Source organism: Tursiops truncatus, chromosome 15, assembly GCF_011762595.2.
Source record: "Tursiops truncatus isolate mTurTru1 chromosome 15, mTurTru1.mat.Y, whole genome shotgun sequence".
In the NCBI taxonomy this organism is placed as follows: domain Eukaryota; kingdom Metazoa; phylum Chordata; class Mammalia; order Artiodactyla; family Delphinidae; genus Tursiops; species Tursiops truncatus.
The window spans coordinates 26,098,430-26,107,769 of record NC_047048.1 but is presented as its reverse complement, the minus strand read 5'-3'; the positions used below and the strand labels follow the sequence as shown (position 1 = coordinate 26,107,769).

At 53.3% G+C, this 9,340-nt stretch overlaps 1 long non-coding RNA gene across 4 annotated transcripts; it reads left to right on the top strand.

Annotated features, from left to right (window-relative positions):
• The first annotated feature begins 456 nt into the window (after nt 1-456).
• On the top strand, nt 457-7,875 carry LOC109548905 (uncharacterized). 4 transcript variants are annotated; one of them, XR_004522126.2, is made up of 3 exons: nt 457-599; nt 1,418-4,756; nt 5,670-7,875. It is a non-coding gene; the product is annotated as an uncharacterized lncRNA (long non-coding RNA). The 4 variants fall into 4 exon arrangements; XR_004522128.2 differs by lacking the exon at nt 1,418-4,756; XR_004522127.2 differs by lacking the exon at nt 457-599 and having other exon boundaries at nt 1,120-1,541.
• The last annotated feature ends 1,465 nt before the right edge of the window (nt 7,876-9,340 follow it).

Genomic DNA, 9,340 nt, shown 5'->3' with positions numbered 1-9,340 from the left:
TTCTCACCTAATAAAGCTTAGAGACAGTTTCTCACTGTTCTTTACAACAGCAGAGTACAGTATTCCATTTTATATGGAGTGGGCCAGTGTCTTTTATCAGCCCCCTACTGATGGAGGGTCTAGGTTGTTTTCAGTATCTGGTTTTTACAAACAATGTTGCAAAGGATAACTTGTACATAAATAATGTCCCAGGAGTTCCAGTTTATTTGTAGGATTATTGTTGGGCAGCAGCCCAGCTGGGACAGAGGGTTTCTGCATTTGTAATATGGACAGATATTACCAAAGGAAAGACCAGGTTCCAAATAAGGCACAGCTCAAACTCCAAAGCCCTCGGGCTGCGGGTCGGGTGGAGCAAAGACCTGGCGAGGCACCATCTCCAGGGGCGTGGTCCATGGCAGTGGATGGGGCCTATGGCATTGGGCGGGGTCTGGAGGGCAGAAAGAAGAGCCCCTCCCCCTCACCCCACCAACACTGGCTCTTCTAGTCCAGCCACCTTCTCCCTCACCCCCACCTGCCCCCTCTAAATCTTCCCGTGATGACTTAACCGTCATGGCAGCGCATGGCCTTAAACGCGATGAAATAGCACACAGCTGCAACAGGTAAGGAGGCCAGCGGGGGAAGAGCACCAAGCTGTATTAAAAGGGGGCAAAACGGGAAAGCATGCCGCGAAGGGAGGCCCCCATCACCCCCGACCATTCCCCAGGGATGACCACGTGCAGTGGGGCAAGGTCTCATTTACCGGACTTTCCCTGACCAGCTGAACCATTAAACTAGGACACCGAGATGCCTGCCACCGTAGCCTGGGCATTTCCTAATCAGGAGGGTATTCGTGGCAGCCCCGCCCTGTGCAGAAGGTTTCACGTGCATTATTCCAATGAAGCCTCCCAGCCACCCATGAGGTCAGTTCTATTATTACCTTCATCCTCCCTCCGGAAGGGGACACAGGTGAGGTAACTGCCAAGCCACAAGCTCCAAAGAACGTCTGTTTGGATCATCAGAGCCACAACTCATAAGCAGGACATTTGAAGGCAGTGGGTAATGAGGCTAAAAATATTTATTTGGAACAGATTCTAAGGGCAGGCCAAATTCCTGTTCAAACCCCACCTCCTGTTACAATAGCTTTGGGTTCAGGGAAGGACTGGTGAGTAAGGGTTCCATCCCGGCTCTTCTTTTATGATACACATGGATTTATTATGCAATAAGGTTAACACATGCTTATGGCAGAAAATTTGGAACATCCGGGGAGAAAATGAAATGAATCCATACACCCATCACCCGGGGAAGCCTCTATTAACATCATGGTACAGTGGCCGCCACCCTCCGTTCTCGGCATGTGTGTATATGTTCATGTGTTAACTGAAACAGAACACATGTGCAGAAAAATGCACGGATCATACATGTATAGCTCAATTTTCAGAGTGAAAACTCCTGCGACACAAGCATCCACGTCAAGAAACAGAACGTGGGTGACCACGTGTGTGTTTTCGAAACAAAATCAGGATCCTTTGACGTTGTGGGATGACTGTGTCCTTCCCCAAAAGGTATGTCTGCGTCCTAAGCCTGGGGACCTGTGAATGTGGCCATATTTGGAAATACGGTCTTTGCTGATATAATCGGGTCAGGATGAGGTCCCTGTGGATTCGGATAGGCCCTGATCCAATCACTGGGATCCGTATAAGAAGAGACACAGACAGAGGGAAGAAGACCCATGATGTGATGAAGGAGGGATGCAGCCACAAACCGAAGAACACCACGGATTGCCAGCGAACACCAGAAGCTAGAAGAGGCAAGGAAGGGTCCTTTCCTACAGCCCTTCAGAGAGAGTGTGGTCCTGCCAGCATCTTAATTCAGACTTCTAGCCTCCAGAGCTCCGAGCAAAACAATTTCTGGGTTTCTTTGTTTTTATTATTTTTTTTAACACGGAACAGTATTTCTTCCAATTTCTGTTGTTTTAAGCCACCTGTTTGTGACAGTATGTCACGGCAGCCCAAGGAAATGAATACATATGATGTATATGCAGTTCAGGACTTTTTATGGTTATGGGAGTCATATGAGTTCACCTTTCACCTCCAGCTCCTGGACGGATCTAAGAATGTCACCTCCTGCAGCCTGGTGACCATGGCAGACACATCAGATGGCGTCACCACCTAAAGCACTTCAGTGGCTCCCCCATGTCCCTGTGGTCTGGCGCCTGTACCCTCCCACTTCATCTCATACCTCGCTCCCTGTTCGGCCACTCAGGCCACATTTTGGCCCTTCTCCTCTCTGTCTCTGTGGCCACAGGGCCTTAGTACATGCTGTGTCATCTGCCAAAGATGCCTCTACTCTCCCCTCGACATGCGCGCGTCATCATCCTTCAGATCTAAACTATTCCCTGCCTCCCTACACCATGTACCTGGTAACACCAGTGATCTCGGGACCTCTTCGTAGGGTGTTTGGGGGAGAGGCTTCCAGGGAACTGCCCCCGAGTCTGTCACTCCCAAGGTCTTGGCTCTGTGTCCCCACCTCCCAGAGAGGAGACATCCCCACCGGTCAGTGGTCCCCAGGGCTCCTTCTTCCGCATCTCGCCTCTCCTCACCACCCATGGCCACCTCTCGGCATCGCAGTGGTGCTTCCCACCCTCTACTCTCCATACCCAGCTGAGGGCTCTATAACACGCACCCAGCTCCCTTCCTGAAAACCCTTTCATTGCTCCCCACTGGCATCAGGGTAAATTTCTAGCTCCTACTTCGTGAGCCTCTTGACAAGGCCATTTTGATCCAGCCTCCAATGAGCACTTCCTGCACCAGCCTCAGCCCCCGGCGCCAATTCACCTCAGTCCTCCTGTCCCCAACAGGCTGGGAGCCATCATGCCTCAGTGCCTTCTCCCTTTGTCCCTTCTGTTCCCTTTGCCTGGGCCCCTTCTCCTTTGGGCTTCACCTGGCTAAATGCTCACTGCAGCCTTCTCAACTCCCACCAAGGTACCACCTCCTCCAGGAAGCCTTCCCTATGCCCCCGACTGTGTTTCCCCTGAGGCAAGAATGGTGTTTTGATTGAACTGAGGACCCCCAAAGTGGGTACGCAACGAGCATTTATCAGAGAAATTATGTCCCAAAGACAAGGCCCGTGATAACAGAGTCAGGTTTCCATGACGCATCCAAATTATAGTGACTTTACCAGGATGCCCCCAGGGTCAAACCTTCATCCACGCTGCCCAAGTCAGGCTTCACCCCATGTACCCAGGGATCGGGGCTTGGAGGTACCGCTCTGGCCCTTACCAGCCACAGACGGTGCTCTGTTCAGAGCCTCCAGGCCCATCTTCAGAGCACCTCTGAAGCCCACCTGTCTAACTCTGAACCCACCTCCCATCTCAAAGCGGGGGAGCACAGTTCTGCCCCCTGAGATCCAGGCCCACAACACCCCAAAGCCTCAGGAGGTCCCTTCTGACCCTGCTTCTGAGGTTTACCTTCCCCATGCTGTATGCTCGGCCCAGGATGGATTTATCACCAGGTTGGGGGACAGGGAACTCACTCCCTTACAGGAAGCTCACCCCTCCCAGAAGGAATGGTTGGGCCCTCCAGCTGAAATAAAGCCACCCCAGTGGGCCCCAACCCTGCAACGTCATGACACCAGGGGTCACCAAGAGCAGGAGGCAGCGCTGGCCCTTCTCTCTTGACCTTGACCAACTCAGTCCTGCCTCCCTCCACGCTTTTCTCCATCATGAAACAGGATACCAGGGCGTCCACATTCCCCTAAACGTGCAGTCGTGCTGAGCCCCAGCCCCCTTCCCCCCGTAGGCTGGCACCTGGGCGCAGTGTTGGCCAATCCTCCCGTTTACAGGACAAGCCGGATGTTCACATTTCTGTGTGAAATGGCCCTACTTTAAAACAGGACTCAAATTTTCCAAATCTCTGAGTGGCCAGATAGGAGCCCAGGTCATGGACCTCTGGGCTCAGGACGCCAGCAGGGATGCACAGGGAGGTTCGTGATAGCTCTGGCTTTCCCAAGCACTACTGCTGGGGACTTGCTTTAAGTCACATAACTAAAAAGGCTGCTGTGAGGCTCTGGGACCAGCTGGGATGGGCTATCGATATGCTGGATGGGCAGCTGAGCGTTCAGGGTTTTGTCTGGAAACACAAAGGCCTGGGGCGGGGAGACAAAGCTGAAAGCGTTATCAGCAGTGACTCAGCGAGCCCGCGTTAACATCCCTAGAAAGGCAGCCAGGGTGGGGTTCTCAGCAGGGTGGCAGGAAGCCCACATCCTTGGGGTGTGTGCAGCTGTCTGGGATCTGGGATCTGGGGTGATTTCCTCACCCTCGTCTGAGGAGGTGACGCTCTCAAGAGCAGATTGTCAGGGACGGTTTCCCAAGCTGGGAGCCGAGGGCCACCTCCCTCCTAACAAGACCAGGCAGCCCAGGACGGGGAGGGAGGGACTCCAGGGGCAAGTCTGCGCCCGTCTTGGGCAGGGTTCCGGCAGGGAGTGAAGCAAACCTCGGCTCACGTCTGCTCATCACCTGCCCTGCACCGCCCCAGAGAAGGCTCTGCCCAGCAGGGCCTGGCATGTCGTCAGCACTCAATAAATACTTGTTGAATGTATGGCTGGCTGGCTGGCTGGATGAATAGACGGTTGGACAGATAGACAGACGGATGCACGGATGGATGAACAGATAATAGATGCACAGATGGATAAACAGACAAGACGGATAGATGGATGAATAGATGACTAATGGACGAACAGAGAGACGGATGCAGGGGTGGCTGAATGGATGAACAGACAGGTGGAGTCATAAATCTTTAAGGAGAGAAAGACACTTCGCAGGCCCAAGATGCCGACTGGGCATGATAGAAGCAGCCCGTCTTACAGTAAACCTCAGCCTCCAGCAGGGAAAGCGCTGTGGACGGTGATGTGGGCAATTCCCACAGCTGGGACTCATGGAGAAGTGGGCGGGCGTGTGACTGCACTTACATGCCTCCAGGCCTTGGCCTGTGATGTTCCTGCTGCCTACAACACCCTTCTCCACTTCTTTGCCTGTCCATCTCCCACTCAATCTTTTATGACTCATCTTGGACTTCTGTGTCCCAAGGAAGTCACCTGAGAGGTCCTCCTCTCCCTAACCTGGCCTGCCAGGTTCCCCCCACAGACCACCCTGTGTCATGATGGTCTGTTCACTCCTGACCCCCCAGTGGGCTGTGGGCCCCTGGCGGACAGAGACCATGCCCAGCTCCCGTCTCCATCCCCAGCGCTGAGCCTGCCACTCAAAGTACTCAGGAAATGCCAGTGAACTCAAAGCCAGCACACAGAGGGGGGATTCTGTTCCCCACTCCCCCAGTGTACAGAAAATGTGATCTGATGAGAAAGATACTTGCCCAACTCAACTTTAAAAAATGAAATTGGAGTCACAAAAGCAAAGCAGGCTCAGAAGGAAAAACACAGAGCCCTAGACTTGTGGTTTGATAGAACAGAAAAGCTCCATATTTATGTCGTGTATCATGGTCCACAAAGAGCCGTCACGAGTCAGCTCAATCCTGTCGTGGTAGCCATGTTTGCTAAGTGGAAACAGAGGCCCGGAGCTAAAGTGGCTTGTCCAGGGTCACAGTGAGTGTTGGGACCAGGGCCAGGGCTGGGATCCCAGGCAGGGGGCTCACATGCCAATCCACTCGTCCTCCTTCTAACAACTGTCTACTTTCCAGGTTAGGAACCTGCTGGGGGCTAGGCCAGCCCAGGAGGGGAAAGGCTGACTTCCCCACATGGAGGCGATAAGGAGGCTCAGAGACTCTAAGTCACCTACCTGGGCTCACACAGCTAGGAAGGTAAGAAGTGGCCAGCTGGGGAGAAGGGCAGGCCGGGAACCCTGGGCCGGGCAGAGACTTCATCCCTAGGGCCCCTGCACTGCCACCTGGACCACCATGGACCCCCAGCTGGGAAGACGGGCCCCCCACCCCCCATGTGGAGTCTAGATCTCTCAGAGCCCCAGCCCCGCCCATCCTGGGCTCAAAAGATAAGACTCCTTCAGCAGAATTGGTGACAGGCTGTCCTAACTGGCTCAGCCAGGAGATGCCCAAGTTTGGGTCAGAGGGCACGGTTCTGACTCCCAGCTCTGCCACTTGTGAACTGTGGGAGCTTCTGCATGCGTGTCTCTAAAGCGGTGGTGATGAAGCCTGCCGACAGGGTGGTCATGCCCATCACACGAAATCGCGTATTCAAGCACCGGCCACAGTGCCTGGGAAACCGTAAGTGTTGCCGTCCTCGCCACCAACAGCATCTTCATGACACCAAAGCACAGCAAAGAGGCTCAGAGTTCGCTGCAGGGGAGGATGAATTGCAAAGAACAGGTCTTCTGTGCTTTACCCTTCTCAGGCTGATAGGGGAAGGCTGGAGGTCCCAGCGCACAGATGGGGCTGGGGGGGAGTCCCCTCCTGCAGGAACCTACATGGCAGGGAAGGCAGGGCCACCCACTGGGGCCAAGGAGACCCAGTTAGCAACAGATCAACAGCCCCATCTGTGATGGAGAGAGGAAGGGCCAGTGTGAAGGCCAGGAGGCGGGAGCTGGTTCAGCCTGGCAACGAGAGTGGGCAGTTTCTGTCTCCCCTCCTCTCACCAGGGTCTGTGCTCCCCCGGCCAGGCTCTTCCTCCCCAACTCCCTTGGTCTGCTCACTGCTCGCTCCCCAAGGCATTCCGCACCGATTCCTGCCACCCAGCAAGGGAGGGTACCAACCCCGCAGCTTTGGAGCCAGACGGGGCTGGAATCAAATTCTGATGTTCCCACTTGCTAGCTCTGGGCTTTGGCTGTCTCTTCTGGAAAGAGGGGACTAAACGCCCCTTGTGGGAAAGGAACTTAGCACAGCACACAGGCTGCTCAGGGTCCTGGGGCAGCCTCACTGGGGTCCTCCTAATAGGTGCCTCTCTTCCAAACAATAAACCTGTACAGCTACTTGGGAAAAGCGCTTGTCCATTTCTCAAACTAAACATAAACTCAGACATTTATACAATCCCACTCCTGGCTGGGCATTTAGCCCAGAGAAATGAAAACTTATATCCATACAAAAACCTGCAGCAGCTTTATTCAGAATAGCCCCAAACTGGAAACAGCCCAGACGCCTCTCAAGAGGTGAACGGTTAAGCAGTCTGTGGCATGGCCACATTGTGGGTTACTCCCCAGCCATAAAAGGGAAGGAACCACTGACACACAAAACAACTCAGATGGATCTCAGGAGCATTGTGCTGCGTGGAAAAAAAAAGCCAACCTCAGAGGGCACATGCTAGATTATTCCATCTATATAACATTCTCAAATGACAAAATTATAGAGATGGAGACCATATTTGTGGTTGCCAGGGGGTCAGAGGTGGTCAGAGGTGGTCAGGGGCAGGGCAGCAGGTGTGACTGTATGAGGAGATCTTTGTGATGATGGAGTAGTTCCAGTCTTCATTGTGACAGTGGTGAAGTGAATCCACACACATGACAAAATGGCACAGAACTATGCATGCACACACGCACGCATGCACACACACGCGCGTGTTCTCTACCAATGTCAGTTTTGATATTGTAGCATAATTATGTGAGGTGTAACCATTAGAACTGGGTGAAGGGTATGTAGGACCACGCTGTACTGTCTTAGCAATTTCCTGCGACTCTAGAATTATCCCAGAAGTAAAAGTGTGGTTTTTTGTTTTTTTTTTTAATGGCACGCATGGTATGATGTCTACAATTGGCTCTCAAATACTCCAGCCATAAAGGGAAAAAAGCAAGAGAGGGAGCCCGCAAGGAGGTGATAAAACAAGATTGCAAAACATTGCTGATGATGACGCCAAGGGGTGGGGATGAGGGAATCACTGTCTGGACCTCTTGATTTCTGTACATTTTTGAAATTTTCCATAATAAAGCTGTTAAATTTTAAATGCTGATATGCACGGGCGGGCTCACGTAGGCCCAGACACCAGCGTGCAGGCGTGCTCTGAGAGCCCTGACTCACACCCCCTCCGAGCCCAGGAATCCTTCCAGACAGCTGTATGTGTATACATGTGCATTAAGGAAATAAATAACGCTTAACCACCGTTGTGGAATCCAGCCACACCGGGTCGCATGACCATCAGGCCATCTGCAGGGCAGGGCTCAAAGGGGTCCAAGGGCTGTTTTGAACTCCTATAGAGAATCTTCTGGAAACTGGGGGCGGTGGGGGTGTGTGTGTGTGACTAAGATGGCTCCTTATGGGAGAGGGTGTTGGGAGGGGAAGACTCCCAAGAAGGGCTTAGATCCACAACAGTTTCCCCAGGCGGCCCCAGAGTCTGGGGGCTGGGGAGGAGCTGGCTCCTAGGCAAAGGGAGGCCTGGGGAGGGGGCTTGTCACTGCAGGGGACGGGGGCGTGGTCCCTCAGTGTGCCTGGGCAGGCGGCTGTGCCAGTCCACCCTGCCTGATCCCTTCAGTGGCATTATTATTTCCTGAGATTTTTAAGTGATGGCTTGACGTTGGGGGAAGTCACTACTTGCTCTGAACCTCAGTGTCCTCAGCTAGAAAATGGGTCCAATGACAGCACAAATCTCACAGGGTTTCTGTGAAGGTCAAGTATGGTGGCCACAGCCTTACACAAAGCTGACTTAGTGCCAGGCCCTGCACTAAGGACTCTGTGCACGTTAAATCCTTCAATATATGGCACTGTTACCACCCCCACTTGCCAGATGAGAAACCAAGGCACAGAGAGGTTGAGAAACTTGCCCAAGGTCACACAGCTGTTACGTTCAGGAACCTGTAGGTCAAGCATTGAGTTCTAGGCCCTCGGTACCTAAATGTTATTTATGGGGATGATTTTACGTTTTAAAGCATGTTCATAGCTGAAGCATGAGTTGGGAGGGAAATACAGGGTAGAAAACGCCTTTCTGTTCCCCCTTGAAAACCTGCCACCAGCTGGGCTGGAAAGATGACTAGAGGGCCCAGTGAACCCAGGCCAAAGACCAGCACTCCACCAGAAAGGACCAGTCAGACATGGCCAGTCGGGGTGGGGGAGGAAGGGAGCCCCCCGCCAGCCCACCTCAGTGCCTGGCCTTCTCAACATGACATGTCACAGAGGAGCAAGGGGATGACAGTGCAGACTTTGAAGTGGAGGCAAGGACTCCTGCCTGTCAAGCTCAGAAACAACACTTGCTTGTGCATCACTGTGGGACTGAGCCTCAACTTCCCCCTCTGTATAATGGGGCTAGCCAGGCCTACTGCCTGGGAGGCCTTGAGATGCGGCCAGTGCCCACCTCATTCTGCAGCCATCCATCTCCCCTTTCTCCCTGAAGCACTCTTTCCTCACAAAGAAGGCCACACCCAGCAAGAACACAAGGGCAGGTGCGAGCAGAGAGAAGTAGCTAGAAGCATGTAGAG